This window comes from Herpailurus yagouaroundi, unplaced genomic scaffold (assembly GCF_014898765.1).
Source record: "Herpailurus yagouaroundi ecotype Mexico unplaced genomic scaffold, PumYag 162, whole genome shotgun sequence".
Taxonomy (NCBI): domain Eukaryota; kingdom Metazoa; phylum Chordata; class Mammalia; order Carnivora; family Felidae; genus Herpailurus; species Herpailurus yagouaroundi.
In genome coordinates, this window is record NW_024412403.1 from 11,864,592 (window position 1) to 11,880,340 (window position 15,749).

The 15,749-nt window shown below is 43.5% G+C and overlaps 1 protein-coding gene across 5 annotated transcripts in view; it reads left to right on the forward strand.

The window, feature by feature from the left end:
- The first annotated feature begins 462 nt into the window (after positions 1 to 462).
- TMEM50B (transmembrane protein 50B) overlaps positions 463 to 15,749 on the forward strand; it is a 34,654-nt gene continuing 19,367 nt past the window's right edge. For 2 of the 5 annotated variants that reach the window (XM_040484014.1, XM_040484018.1), the window contains exon 1: positions 463 to 574. The gene's annotated coding sequence lies outside the window, so the exon portion shown is untranslated. Of the gene's footprint in view, positions 575 to 844; positions 1,085 to 4,383; positions 4,408 to 11,550; positions 11,722 to 15,749 lie in introns of those variants that run through there. The other 3 variants (XM_040484015.1, XM_040484016.1, XM_040484017.1) reach the window with 3 other exon arrangements.

Genomic DNA, 15,749 nt, shown 5'->3' on the forward strand with positions numbered 1-15,749 from the left:
GGATTAGAAACGGACATCCCTACAGACCTTCAGTTCCGTGGAACCCTTTTCTGGAGCACGTGCCCTACTCTGGGCAGCTCGCGCGGCCAACGCCGCTGGGCCTACATGCAAAGAGAGTACCTGCCCTCTGGGTCTTGGGCTCTCCTCGCGCATGACCTCACGGATGCTGCGCTTGAAGTTGGCTAGCAGAAACGCAGCGGTGGGAGCCGGGCCCCAGCCGCCGTCGGGAACACAGCAGGACTAGTCAGGTTTAAGCGGCCGAGAACCCTAAGGCGTGGAGTCAGCCGACAGCTCCGGGGGGTCGTGGAGACCTGGTACCCTCGCCCCGCCCAGTGGCGCCTCTGCCCCGCCCCTCGAGCCCCGCCCCGCCCCCGACCGGCCACTTGCTGCGTGCCGATTGGTCGCTGCGGTGCGCACGGCGCCGCGCCCCGCCGGCGCCCCTAGCCTAGAGCCCGCCGTCTGCTCCCGGCTCCCCGGGACCGAGGTGGAGCCGCGGACGCTGGCCGGGTCCGGGCACAGCCGCCTCTTCCTGTGCGTGAGCGCTTGGGGTCGGCGTAGGGGTCAGCGAAGCCAGGTGAGTGTGGTCGGCGGGTCTCGCGACGCGCTGGGGGCTCGTGCCCCCCGTCCGCGCGTGAGGAGGCGCCCCCGGCCAACCCGGCCTGCGCGGTGCGGCGGCGCCCAGTCCGGCCTCTCCTGCGCCCGGCGCCGCCCGGTGGAACGGGCCGGAGGAACACCCGGGCAGCCTGCGGACCGGGGGGCCTCCGCCAACCTCTCCGGCCCAGCCCGCCTCCCCTCGGGCCGACCGCGGCGGTGACGCGCGGGGACCCGCACTCGACCGGGGAGGGCCGCACCGCCGCGTTACCTGGCCGTCGATTGCTTGTCGGGGAGGTCTGGAAGATTCCCATCTCGAGCCTCTCGGCTTCCCAGGGCGACGGGCAGGGGAGAGAGGCGGTGGACGGCTCGCTCCGGGAGTCTGGGGGGCGACTCGGGTACTTTTGTCGTCCCTCTCGCGTTCTCAGAACCATTGCTGAGAATGTGGTCCGTGTTGTGTGGACTTTCCCGACTCTGACCTTAGGAGAGTCAGGTACAGAGGTGGGAAGAGGAAATGTTAGAGGCTCAGCGTTCTTTTGAGAATTAATCATAAAGTGTTGAACGACCTTTTAGATAAGTAGCAGCAGAGAATCGCCACTGTAGCAATGGTAGTTGGCTGGGGAAGACCATTTTGGTTTTTAACCAATTAATTGGGTTCCGAGTTAATCGCTGGAAAGTGCTTTATCTGTAATGTAAATATATGACCTTTTTAAAGCCAAAGCAGTGTTAAGATCGACTGTGCTCGTTCCTTTGCTGCTGTCAGTGCCTTGTGAGCCTGTGCGTGTGTGGGGGCGGGAGTCAAGCCTGCGATTGGAGTAAATGTGTAGTCACCATTATGCCTCTCAAAGACATTAATTTCTCTTCTCGGAGTGTCCCACCTCTTCCCTCAAACTCTTCATCTATCTGCACCGTAAATCCCGTTTCTTAACAATTCCCAAGGCTCTTACTCCCGGGCTGGTCACACTTTTCCTTTCCATCGTCTTTAGTCTCTTGTCTTCTCCTGTTTCAGATCGGCTTAGGTTTCAAACGTAAGACAAACGTTAAGCCTTCTTACCGGTAATAGTGTTGCAAGACTCTTCATTCTTAAAATAAAAATCGAAAGTTATCTTGAATGTTAATGCTGCAGGAAAAGCAGGTTTAATGAGAGCAGCAGGAGGATGTAGTTTTCCTCTTCCGGAGACACACCCTCCCCTCCCCACCCCACCCCCATCCTCTGTCCACTAGGATTACAGCAGCCTTGACTGGCTGGTCTTTTCTGAGTTCACTTATGGAGTCCAGGGTAAAGAATCTGTCTGATTAGTTTATTCTTATTTGCTCCTTTTAAAATGATAATGGTAATATAGGCTGTAGAAAAAAAAAATTTAATCTTGGCTCTTTTTAAAAATTTTATTTATTTTTAGAGAGAGAGTGCGCATAGCACAAGTGGGGAAGGGGCAGAGAGAGAATCCCGAGCAGAGCCTGATGCAGGGCTCAAACTCACAAACCATGAGATCCTGACCTGAGCCGGTCAGGAGTCCAATGCTTAATTTATTGAGCCATCCAGGCACCGCTGGCCCTCATTTTTAAAATGCTGCATAGTATGCATTGTTCACATGTACTCTAATATATTTTATTGGTCCTGTACTGATGGACATTTTGGTTGTGTCTAGATTTTAGCCATTAAAAGCCTTGCTGCATGAAAATCCTTCTGCCATTGTAGGATAAGTTTCAGGTAGATAATTGAAACAGATGATTGTACTTCAGTATAATTTTAGTGCCCTTTTCACCAGGAATATTTTTTATAACTTAAAACGATTTTATAACTTAAAGGCAGTAGCTAAATTTGTTTGATTTAAATGCGTTTCTTAGAACCTGTGTGTCCTTTTATATTTAGAGACCGAATCAAGAAAATTTTGAGGACCAGGTTAAATAATGGTGAATTTTTTAACTTTGTTTCCACTTAGTGGTGTTGACTTTAAGGTTATGTTCACTCATTTGATTGGTTTAGCAGGAATGAATAGAGAAGGCCTTCAGGAAGAGAAAATGTGAACAGACATATTTTATGTACATTCCATCCTATGGTAACCCCTTGAATACCCAATCATAACAATTTCTTGTTCTCTTTTAAAATAAGTTCCTTTTAGGGGCGCCTGAGTGGCTCAGTCGGTTGAGCGTCTGATTTGGCTCAGGTCATGATCTCACGGCTTGTGAGTTTGAGCCCTGCATCGGGCTCTGTGCTGACAGCTGGGAGCCTGGAGCCTGCTTCCGATTCTGTGTCTCCCCTCTCTCTGCCCCTCCCTCGCTCATGCTCTGTCTCTCTTTCTCTCTCTCTCAAAAATAAATAAACATTCCAAAAATAAATAAACATTCCAAAAATAAATAAATAAATAAATAAAATAAGTTCCTTTTGTTGCAAAATATATCCCAGGTGTACAAAAAGTATGTATACGTATGTACGTATATATTTGTATATGTATGATATATGTGATTTATACGTATATATATCATGTGGTATATATGTACATATATTTTTAAAAGAGTATGAATGCTGTGATCATTGTATTTACCATCAGATTAAGACACAAAACGTTTGTCTCCTTCTTCCAGAGGTAGCCTCTGTTCTGATCTGTTAATCTTTCTCTTGCTTTTTAAAATAAACTTTACATACAGGGCGCCTTGGATGGCTTCAGTTGGTTGAGCATCTGACTTCGGCCTAGGTCATGATCTCGCCGTTCTCGAGTTCGAGCCCCATATCAGGCTCTGTGCTGACAGCTCATAGCCTGGAGCCTGTTTCAGATTCTGTGTCTCCCTCTCTGTCTCTGCCCTTCCCCCACTCACGCTCTCTCTCTCTCTCTCTCTCTCTCTCTCTCTCTTTCTCTCTCAAAAATTAAAATAAACATTAAAAATTTTTAAAAATAAGCTTTACATACATATACACACAAATATACACATAGACACAAATGCACACACACAGTGGACATATACACAGATACCCATCCTAAACAATATTTTTGATTTTGATTGAGTAGTGTTACAAGAAAATTCTCATGCAAATAGTGAGCATGTTTCAAAGTTTTATTTAACTGTTATAGAGAGTGCCACAAAGAGCTGGTTTTGAGAGGATTTAAAGAATATATGTAGTCCACAGGGAAAGGAACGTCTGAACAAAATTGCCAAGTTAGATATAATTGGTTAATGTTCTACACAGCAACGAAATCATAATGCCTTTGGGATTACTCTTTCCTACAAGGCTCTAAAAATCATAACCCCTTATTAATTCTCCAGTTAAACCTTATAGGACTATAAACCGTGTCTTTATTAACAATGAATTTTTCATTAAGTAAACTATGATAACGAAGTTCTTTTCCCCTGAGTGTAGATGAATTCCAAACAGACTTATTACAAAATACTAGAGCTTTCTAAATTTGAGATTAAAATTTTGTTTTACAATTGTAAGTACAAACCTGAGTGTGTAAGGAAAGGACAATATTGTCATTATTATAGATGGAGTTTTCCAGGAAGAGATGAGCAGAAGAGAATGACTTCAGCTTCCCTGACCGTTTATAGGGGGACTTTCGGTGGAAGTTAATGAGTAGTGTCATGAATGAGTCCTAGGAAATGGACCACACAGTAGGGCATCTGGAAGGCTCTAGTGTGGGCCTTATACAAGGCACACCTTGTTTCATTGCGCTTTGCAGATACTGTCTTTTTTTTTGTTTTTTTGTTTTGTTTTTTTTAAACAAAGTGCAGGTTTGTGGCAACCCTGTGTGGAGCAAGTCTATCAGCACCATTTTTCCAACGGCATTTGTTCACTTCATGCCTCTGTGTCACATTTTGGTAATTCTTGCAATATTTCAAACTTTTTTGTTACTATATGTGTCATGGTGATCTGTGATTAGTGATTGCAGCTTGCTGAATGCTCAGATGATGGTTAACATCTTTAGCAATGAAGTCTTTTCAAATTAAAGTATGCACCTTGTTTCTTAGACATAATGCCATCGCACACTTAGTAGGCTACGGTATAGTGTAAACGTAACTTTCATATGCACTTGGGAAACAGTAATTCATTGGACTCATTTTATTGGGATATTCACTTCATTGCCACAGTCTGTACGGAATGTATAATATCTCCGGGGTCTGAAAGGACAGCAGAAGCGCAGGCAGAGGGCATGGGCTGCTCTGTATTTTCTGCTGTTCAGCTCAGTGGCTTGCCCAGAGTTAACAGCGTGGCTCAAAGCAGAACCTTTCTGCCCCGGGGCGTGAATGGCCTCTGCTGGTGCAGCTGTGGGGCTTTGAAGGCGAGCAGGAACTGTGTCACCGTATGGTCAAGATCAAACCAAGCCCAGCTGGGTACAGATAGGAATCTGGGCCAGGTTTCGGGGCGTTCAGTCCTCAGGTTAAACAGCTGGTGTGGCACCGGGAACATGTCTGTCTCAAGTTACACTACTTCAGTCTGACCCGCTTATCCTCCTTGTCTGGGGCACAGCTGGAACCTCTTTAGGTCTCCTGGGTTGGATCTTTCCTGTATCCTGGATTCTGTCTTTTAAAAGTTATTTTTGGGGCACCTGGGTGGCTCAGTAGGTTAAGCGTCTGACTTTTTTTTTTTTAATCATCTGACTTCTTTAAAAAAATTTTTTTAACGTTTATTTATTTTTGAGAGACAGAGAGATAGAGCATGAGCAGGGGAGTAGCAGAGAGAGAAGGAGACACAGAATCTGAAGCAGGCTCCAGGCTCTGAACCGTAAGCACAGAGCCCTATGTGGGGCTTGAACTCACAGACCACGAGATCATGACCCGAACTGAAGTTGGACGCTTAACCGACTGAGCCACCCAGGCGCCCCATCATCTGACTCGATTTTGGCTCAGGTCATGATCTCATGGTTCATGAGATCGAGCCCTACATGGGGCTACGTGCTGACAGTGTGGAGCCTGCTTGGGATTCTCTCTCACCCTCTCGCTGCCCCTCCCCTGCTCTCCCTCTCTTTCAAAATAAATAAACGTTAAAAAAATATTTTTATTATTGAAGTATAGTTGACATACAAGTTACATTAGTTTCAGGGGCACAACCTAGTGGTTTAACAATTCTGTACATAGTGCTCACCACGATAAGTGTAGTTACCATCTGTCACCAGACAAACTTATAATCTTATCAACTCTATTCCTTATGCTATACTTTTCATCTCTTGACTTGCTTTATAACTGGACGTTTGTGTCCTTTTTCTTTTATTGATTTACTCTCTCTAATGGCGCTCAAACTCCAGTAGCTTCTTGAAAAGAAGAGTTACATTTTTTGGAGACCTTGCCTGTCTGAATATGTTTTGACTCTATCCTCATACTTGACTGATACTTTGTCAGGTAATAGAATTTCAGTTGAAAATAATTTTCTTTTAGAATTTTGAAGTTCCCTCTGCTTCCAGTATTGCTGTTGAGAATTCCAAGCATTATGATTCATGATAATTAGTATTTGACCTGCTTTTTTTTTCTGTCTCCAAACTTACAGAATCTCCATATTGACCACATTGTTTTGAAATTTAAAGTGATGTATCTTTAAAAAAAATTTTTTTATGTTTATTTTTGAGAGAGAGTCAGAGCATGAGTGGTGGAGGAGCAGAGAGAGAGGGAGACACAGAATATGAAGCATGTGGGACTTGAACTCACAAACCGCGAGATCATGACCTAAGCCAGATTGGACACTCAACCGACTGAGCCACCCAGGCACTCCTAAAATGATGTATATTAGTATGGGTCTATTTGCATCCATCAAGTTGAGTATTTGATGGACCCTTTAAATCTGGATATACAGTAACTTCTGGGGAAATTCTCATGAAATATTTTGTAATTTTCTCCCTTCTATTTGCTTTATAGTCTTTCTTCTGAAATACCCGTTATATGGATGTGAATATTGTAAAGGTCTTCTAATTTTCTTATCTGTTTTCCATCAGCTACTTATTACTCTCTGCCCAGTTTATGTACCAGAAACCATAGCCTCGGGAGGTTTAAAGCTCAACAGTGCTGGCACATAGCAACTAATCCTTAGATTTTCTTAACACTGATTTCCCAACCTTTCTATTTGGATAAAAAAAAATGTTTTCCAGGGGCGCCTGGGTGGCTCAGTCAGTTGAGCGGCTGATTTCGGCTCAGGTCATGCCCTCATGGTTTGTGAGTTCGAGCCTCGCATAGGGCTAGGGCTGTCAGCACAGAGCTCACTTTGGATTTTCTGTGCCCCTCCCGCCACTGCCCCATCCCCGCTTGTGCTCTTTCTCTCTCTCAAAAATAAATAAAAAAATATTAAATTTTTTTTCCATGATCATGTTTTTTATTTCCAAAGGCTATTTTTTAGTCTCTGAGTGTCTCTCATGAGAGCATCCTATTCTTATTTAATAGATGCAATATGTTCTCTTATCTCTGAGGTTATGATGATCTTGTTTTAACTTTTCTTTATCCGCATAGTTCTGCAGCTTCCCATTTGGAAGGAAGAGATCTGGCTGCCAGTCTCCTGAGCCAGAGCAGAGGAACAGTAGTCCCTCCTGTCCAGTGTTTGGTACTTCCGTCCTGCCGGTCATCCCCAGATCCAGAACACAAGCAATGGGGCGGAAACACCTTAGGCTTCTGCCAGGATATGGAGGAAGCATTTGGCACCATCAAGAAAGAAAGGACAGGCTCTGGGGACCTAACTTTCTAACTGCTTCCCCTGTGTCTTTCCTGGGTTGCTTCTCAGCTTTCCCCGCCGCTGGCTTGGGAACCCCGCTCTCTGGGGCGTGCTGTCAGTTACCATTGCCCGGCAGCTTGCCAGATTTGAGGATTTCATTGCTGTTGCTTCTTTTCTCTTCCTTTCTCTTTATCATTAGGAGTTTATGACTTTTTAAAAACTCCCTTTGTTGTAGTTTTAGTGGAGCTCAGGAGTGAGCAAAATGGAGATGCGTGTGTGCAGGCGGCTGTCTCCACCAGAAGGAGGAACAGTTTCTCTGGACCCAAGAGTCCTAGCGGTATCGCCAGGAACAGTGTTTGCTACAAAGTAATCGAACGTATGTGAACCCTCTTTTTGGTAAGGAGTTGTTGAAGGTATGTATGAAGTAATCACAGTTGCTGTGATTAATTCTCCCTTTCTAGGGATGTGCTGTTGTCACCCAGTTTACATACCAGAAAACCACAGCGTAGGGAGGTTTATAAGGAGGTTTAAAGCTCAAACAGCACTGGTACATAGCAACTATTCCCTAAAGAGTAGAATGGATACATAACCTGGCCAAGTAGGCACAGCTGGGAAGAGGCTGGACATGGGATTGGGCCCAAGCCAGAGTTCACTCCAAAGCCTGTACTTTTTTTTTTTTTTTTTTTTTTAATAACTAGTTAATTAATTTGAAGTAAGCCCTATACCCATTGTGGGGCTTGGACTCACAACCCCAAGATCAAGAGTTGCATGCTCTACCGACTGAATCACCCTGTGGTCCTCAAAGCCTGTACAGTTTGCTGCTTCTGTATGGTTAATGCTGGAAGATAGTAATTCCTTTGAACCTTTTTTTTTTTTAATGTTTATTTATTTTTGAAGGAGAGAGAGACACAGTGTGTGTGGGGGGCGGGCGGGGGCCGAGAGAGAGGGAGACACAGAATCCCAAGCAGGCTTCAGGCTCTGAGCTGTCAGCACAGAACCCAATTAGGGGCTCCGACTCACAAACCACAAGATCATGACCTGAGTCGAAGTTGGACGCTTAACCAACTGAGCCACTCAGGCGCCCCGTGTGTGTGTGTGTGTGTGTGTGTGTGTGTGTAATATTATAGATATATATTAAAGTCATATATCTATTATAGATATATATATTTGTATATCATATGTAGTATATATGATCATAGATTATATATTATATATCTAATATAATACACATCTGTGTTAGATGTGAAATATTTGAATATATTTGTGTCTATAAATAAATCTAAACATTAATATATATATGATTTAGGGGCTTGCCTAACAATAGGTATTCAACAAGTATTGGCTTTCTTCTCCCTTCCTTTTCTTTGTGGCTGGAGGTACAGTGTCAAGATGGCAGGAGATGAAAAAGCTGTGTTAGGGAGAAGTTGCAAGTACGCTGTACCTTTTGGAATTTATCTCACCAGCTATTAGAATGAATGGCATGATCCAATCTGGGTTTTAGAAACTTCTGGCAGAATATGGACTTGGGGAGGAAGGAGGAGGATTTTAAGAAATAACATGTTTGACAATATTGTCACAGCAGAACTGATTTCCCTCACCCAAATGATGTTTTTTATGACCATCAGTTTAGATAAACCTAGGTATAAAGTTGCCTCTGTTTCTTTTTGTGACGGGACAAGGAGACATGTATGCACTTCACATTTTTTTAAAAAATTTTTGTTCAACGTTTATTTATTTTTGCGACAGAGAGAGACAGAGCATGAACGGGGGAGGGGCAGAGAGAGAGGGAGACACAGAATCGGAAACAGGTTCCAGGCTCTGAGCCATCAGCCCAGAGCCCGACGCGGGGCTCGAACTCACGGACCGCGAGATCGTGACCTGGCTGAAGTCGGACGCTTAACCGACTGCGCCACCCAGGCGCCCCTGCACTTCACATTCTGAAAGCTCTAATAGTTAGAGTCAGTCTTTCAACAAGTGTTTGCCTAGTGTATTTCAGGCACTGTGCTAGGCCCTGGGAATGCTACAGCGAGCCAAAGTAGACTTAGACTGTCCTTCATGGAGCTGGCTCTCTACAGGGGGAGGTAAATCTTCATCAAATAATGAGGTTAATAGTGCAGGACTAGGGGGATTATTAGATCTGGTTGCGGAGTTAGGAAGTCATGAAAATCAGTATCATATGAACTGGTCTGTCTTTCCACTCTTACCCCTTGCAGTCTGTTCTCCCACAACAGCCTAAGGGATCCTTTCTAAATCTAAGCCACTCTGCTCAGCACTCTAATGGCTGTCTATTTCGGTCAGTAGGAACCAGAGTTCTCACAGTGGCCTATGAGGCTTTGTAATCATCCTTCCTTGCCTCTCTGCTACCTCTCTCATCTTGTTTTCTCCTCCTCTCCCCTCTCACTCACTCTGCCTCAGCCACACTGGCCCTGCGGTGCTACTTGAATACCCAGACGCTGTCTTAGGGCCTTTGCCCCTGCTGCTGTTCTCTCTGATAGACATCCACAGGGCTGACTCTCTCTCTCCCTTCGTCTTTGCTCAGCTGGTGCCTTCTCAGCGGAGTCTGCCTTGACCACCAGTTCGACATTTCTGCCGGCCCCACGATTGCCTGCACTCCCGATGCTCCTTACTCTGCTCGTTTATTCCCCCCACGGCACTTACTGCTTTCTAGCATCGTATATAATTTACTTTAAAAATTATGTTTAGGGGCACCTGGGTGGCAAAGTCGGTTGAGCGTCTGACCTGATTTTGGCTCATGTCATGATCTCACGATCTGTGAGATTGAGTCCCGTGTGGGGTTTTGCATTGACAGCATAGAGCGTGCTTGGGATTCTCTCTCTCTCTCTCTCTCTCTCTCTCTCTCTCTCTGTCTCTCTCTCTCTCTCTGTCTCTGTCTCTTCCCCTCCCCTGCTCACACTCTTTCTCACTCTCAAAATAAATAAATACACTTAAAAAAATGATGTTTATTGTTTTCCACTCACATACTAGGCTCCATATAGCTAGTGCTTTTTGTTTGTTCTTTGATGTATATTAACTGTCCGGTTCCTGGTATGTAGCAGGCACTGTAAATAAACATTGAACGAGGAAGTGAAAGCTGATATTTGAGTGAAAAAGTGCTAACTAAGCTGACGTCTGTGGTGTGAGTAGGAGTTAACTAGGTGAGCTGGGAATGGAGAGGTATCAGACAGAGGGTGTGTGGGTTTTCGGTGGGGTGATCTAGCAAGTATGGGATACCAAAAGAGAAGCCAGGATGCCTGGAAAGAGTCAGGAGAAGTGTGAAAGGAAGCTGGGGCCAGTAAGGCCTGGGCTGTACTATAGAGTTTTGTCTTTATCTTACAGTACACTGGAGGGAAATTAAAGGTCTTCAGCAGGAGGGAAATACGAGAGTTGTGCCTTTTTAAAAACAGTCCTTGCAGCTGCAGTATGGAGGACATATTGATGGGGGCAGGAGTGGATGTGGCTAGGTGAGTTGGGAGGCCACCGTAGTGGAACAGGTGAGGGGGGGAGTCCTTGGGTCATGCGGTGCTGGAGCCGGACTGAAGTAAGGAGGCTTAGTCGGGTGGTGGATTGGATGTCAGAGGGAAGAAAGAAGCAGCAGGGATGACCCCTGGGTTTCTGGCTTGTAAAACTGGATGGATGGTCCATTCATTCATTGCAGGGAATCCTGGAAGGGGATCAGGTTTGGAGGGGGAGATCATGAATTTGGGTCCTGACCTGTTGATTTTGAGGTGATTTTGAGACAGCCAGGAGATGTCATGCGGGTAATTGGATATTTCAGGCTGTGAATCAACGGCATTGAGCAGTACTGGAGGGGAGGATTCACCAAATAACCCACATTTTGAATAATTAAAAGTTAACAAGGATATTACTGGGGGAGATTATTGTATAGTTATGAAATTAAAGTCTTTTTAGAAGTCAATGCTCCCCATCCTTTACTTTGATTTTAGATTTAAGCCTTTTACCAAAATTGGTGGTGCTGGCTAAATTTTATTCTTGTTACATGTGATTTACAAGTCAGAAGGCAAAGAAGCCTTCCCTGATGTAAAGTGTGTAAAATGTCTTTTCCAGAAATGCTTAGATCTCTGAATAATTCATGCTCTTGGATTTTAAGGCCTATAAAATATTCACACTGTGAGTGCCTAGAAACCAGGTTTATAGCAACCCAAGAAGAAAAGCTGTTCTTTAGACTCCTTTGGCAAGGTTGGAATCAGGAGCAATCACCATCATCATTGCAGACCTCGTTGGACCGCTTTCTTCTGTTTCCAGATGATCACATTGTTCCTCTAAATTGCGTCCATTTCTCTCCTATCTTGTTCTTGCTTTCTTCACTACAGGCAGCGGAACAATAACTTTCTCTTTATGAAATCTGAAATGACAGAAATACTGTGAAAGTCTCTGATGATGCGCAGCAGTTCAGCATGATGGTCTTGTAAGCAGACTTGGGGGCCAGATCTAAACTTCAGTGGAGACCCTGGCTTGCCTCCTGGCTAGCTGCGTGACCTCGGGCAAGTTAACCAATTCTCTAAACCTTTTCACCAGTGTGAGGTAATAATCGCAACTGCCTTAGAGCGTTTGTGAGGATTGAAGAGAATAGTCCATGAATAGGGTTCTTCTGAGCCTGGAATGGAGTGGTCTGTAAAGAGCATTGCACCTATACACATCCTGTAACTAACAGCTAGTAGTCCTGATCAGGGTGGGGAAGACACACACTTCATGTTTGTTTCATTCGACTCAGCTTCTTTTGCTCTGGCTGTGTAGACTTAATTAGCACCTTGAATGACATGTGTATTTTGTTAATCTCCTGATTTTTTGGCAATAGATTTTTTAATGATACAAATTATAATTTAATTTAACAAAATGTTAATTGATTTCTCTGCTGGTTTGTAAATCCCCTGATGATGAGGGCTAAGTTGTATTCATCTTTATTTTCCCCACCGTGCCTTGCTTGTAGGAGGTGTTCTGTAAATATTCAGTACATGCTCTGGAGGAGTTTTGTGCTGATTAAATACCATTGTATCCGTAGGTCTGCTGTAGTCCGTGCACACAGTAGTTCAGGGAAAAAAGGACGTGAGTCAGAGATGAACATTGAATCAATCCTCAGTCCTCCTCCACATCTTCTCCCTGAGATACCTTAACTGCCCCATGACTTCAGTTGCCACTTCACTGTGAGCCTCTCATCTGTACATCTGTCTTAAACCACTCTTTCAGTTTCTGTACCTCTGTCTATGTGATCTCCACCTGAATGTCCTTTAGTCCTATCAAATACATTATGCTCAGATTCCTCTCTCCCTTTCTCCCTTTTGTGTTTTGGCTAATGGTGTCTCACCATCCGTCGGGCCCCCAGCCACAATCTTAGCTTCCCCTTGCCTATTGATGATGCCACTTTAGCAGTCCTCAAATAAAAACCCTTTCTTTAGCCTGCACCAGTGTGGCTTCGGTATGCATCCTTCTTCTCTCCCTGTCTAGAGTGAGGGCCACCTTCTTTTCACATTTCTCTTCAGTCTCTCTCGTCCACACTGTTGCTGCCAGCATTATCTTTCTAAATCACAGAGATGATCTTGTCATTTCCCTGTTTACAAGCTCATAATTTTGCACATTTTATTCCTTCTTTTTCATCTGCCAAACTTTTATTCATGCTTCAAAACCCAATTAAGTTTGTTCTTTATCTGTCGAACTTTCCTCAGCTCTTCCTGGCAAGTACTGTCCTGTAATACTTTGTTTCATATTTCTCTTATAGCACTTCTGCATTGTAGCTCATAGTGTATGTCTATTGCAGGACCTATTGTAATGCAGTTATTTGTTCTGACACTGTCCCTAACTAGACTGTTTTCTGTATCGATTGCCTTAATCATTTTTATACATTCAGTACCTAATGCTAGCGGAGAAATGGAAGAACAAATAGGTGGTAGTGTAAAAATTTGGTTAGTGGAAAAATTTCTGAATTAGATGTTATTTGGGACGTTGATGCATATGGAAATTTCTCAGACCATGTCTGTATGTTGAAGTGTCTAGTTGTTTTCTCCTCTTCCTTTTGCAAGTGTCCTTGGGTTTCCTAAGCTGAGTTTTTGGAAATGAAATTTTGACAGTTGAATCACTTAAAATGCCCTCTGACAAGGACTTGTATTTCCTTTTATAAAGAGTTACCACTCTTAGTATTAGGAATAATTGCTGTCTAATGTATTGCAAGACTTATGGGTCAGACCGGTAATCCATTCGTTCAGTTCACTAATCTTGTTGTTGTTGTTGTTGTTTTGTTTTAGTTTTATTTATTTATTTTTGAGAGAGAGAGGGAGAGTGAGTGTGAGCAGGAAAGGGGCAGAGAAAGAGGGAGAGAGAATTCCACACGGGCTTTGTGCTAGCCTGACACTGGGGCTTGAACTCACAGAGTGAGATGCTTAACAAACTGAGCCACTCAGGCGCCCCAGATCTTTTCTTTTTGTTTACTTGGTACTGGGGTCAGTTTTGTGGGAGAACATACCAATAATTTCCTTGACCTCAAAAGTCTTAAGTGTATTACAAACAGTCACAGACATAATACATTGTATAAGAGGTTTCTCAACAGGCAAGAAGAATCAGCACTTCATTGTGTTAATTATAATAACTTTTTAATGTTTTATTTATTTTTGAGAAAGAGAGACAGAGTATGAGCGGGGGAAGGGCAGAGAGAGAGGCAGACACAGAATCCGAAGCAGGCTCCAGGCTCTGAGCTGTCAGCACAGCTCGAACCCACAAACCACAAGATCATGACATGAGCCAAAGTTGGATGCCTAACCAACTGAGCCACCCAGGCACCCCTAATTATAATAACTTGTTAATGTTTATTTATTTTTGAGAGAGAGAGACTCTTCCCATTTGAGAGCGTTCATTCTTAATATACTAGTCCTTTCCCCTCACTTGCCTACACGTTTCCCAGAGTGACTGGGCTCTTGGTGCCTCAGCTTCTTTTCTCCTCAAAGTCCTTCTTTTGGTTTCCTGTTATGACTCAGTGAAACCCAAATCCAGGGAGACCGTTAATCTGCAGTGTGATCTGGCCCTTACCTGTCACTCTTCAAACTTATTCCAAGCCACCTTGCTCCACTAACTTTACTGTGTCCTGATTCTCTTTGGTACCAGCTAATTCTTCCTTGCTGGCCCCACAGAGACGTAGGGACTTTAGTATATAATTTTCCCTCTCCCTGCTCTATCCCTTTTGTTTCTCCTTAATCTAAGTAACTTTACTCAGCTTTTAAATTTTCATACGTTCTAAGATCTTAGCAAGGATTACCTCTTCATAGAGACTTTCCCTGATGACCCTTTCCAAAATAAGTCTCCCCTTTATTCTCTATTAGGATCCTGCGCATTTCCTCCATAGTAATTATTTGTATTACTTTGTTTGATGTTCCTCTTGTCCGGACCCTCCAATTTAAGCCCCAGATGGGAGGAGATCATGACAGTTCAGAAACCATTGTATGCAAATAGCTATATATTTTCTGCTTATAGAACTATTTATAATTAGATTAATATATGGGAAATGAATTTGATAGTAGGGAATAAGACTTGTTTTCATTTCAGACATTGTCTTAAATTCATGATGACCTTCCCTATTAACCAGTTAACGTTTAATGTTTGATAACAATTCGTTACCATATTTGCACTAATAGCGATAAAATGCAAGACTTCAGAGTAGCTAAAGTGTATCTGAATGATAAACTTCTGAAAACATTTTGTGGGTAAAATTTACATACTGTAAAATACACACGTCTTAAAGTGTACACTTCAATGACTTTTGATAAATGTATGCACCTGTATAACCACTATCCCAATTACGATCTAGTACATTTCTGGGGCACCTAGGTGGCTCAGTTGGTTAAGGGTCCGGCTTTGGCTCAGGTCATGATCTCGCGAGTCGTGAGTTTGAGCCCCACATCAGGCTCTGTGCTGACAGCTCAGAGCCTGGAGCCTACTTTGGAGTCTGTCTCCCTCTCTTTCTGCCCCATCCCAGCTCATACTCTGTCTCTCAAAAATGAATAAACGTTAAAAAAAAAAAAAGATATGGAACATTTCTATCACTCCCAGAAAGCTCCCTTGCAGTCAGTCCTTACCCCCTATAGGCAAGCACTGTTCTGATTTCTTGGACTAGTGATTAATTTTGCCTCTTCTTAAGCTACATTTAAATGGAATCATACAGTATACACTATTTTATGTCTGCTGACTTTCACTTAAATCGTGTCTTTGAGGGTTTGTTTGTTTGTTTTTTCTGTTGGTTGTATGTTCATTCTTTTTCATTGCGGAACAGTATTCCATTGTATGGATTGCTCATAACTTGTTTATCCATCCTTTTGTTGATGAACATTTAGGCTGTTTCAGTTTGGGGCTATTGTGAATAAAACTGTTAAAAACCTCCTTCTATAAGTCTTTCTTATGTGTGGATAATGTGTTTTTACTTCCCTTGGCCAATACTTGGGAATGGAGTTGCTGGGTTATAGGGAGGTTTGTTTGTTTGTTTGTTTTTTAATGTTTTTGTTTTTTTGTCTTTTTTTTTTTTTTTTTTTTT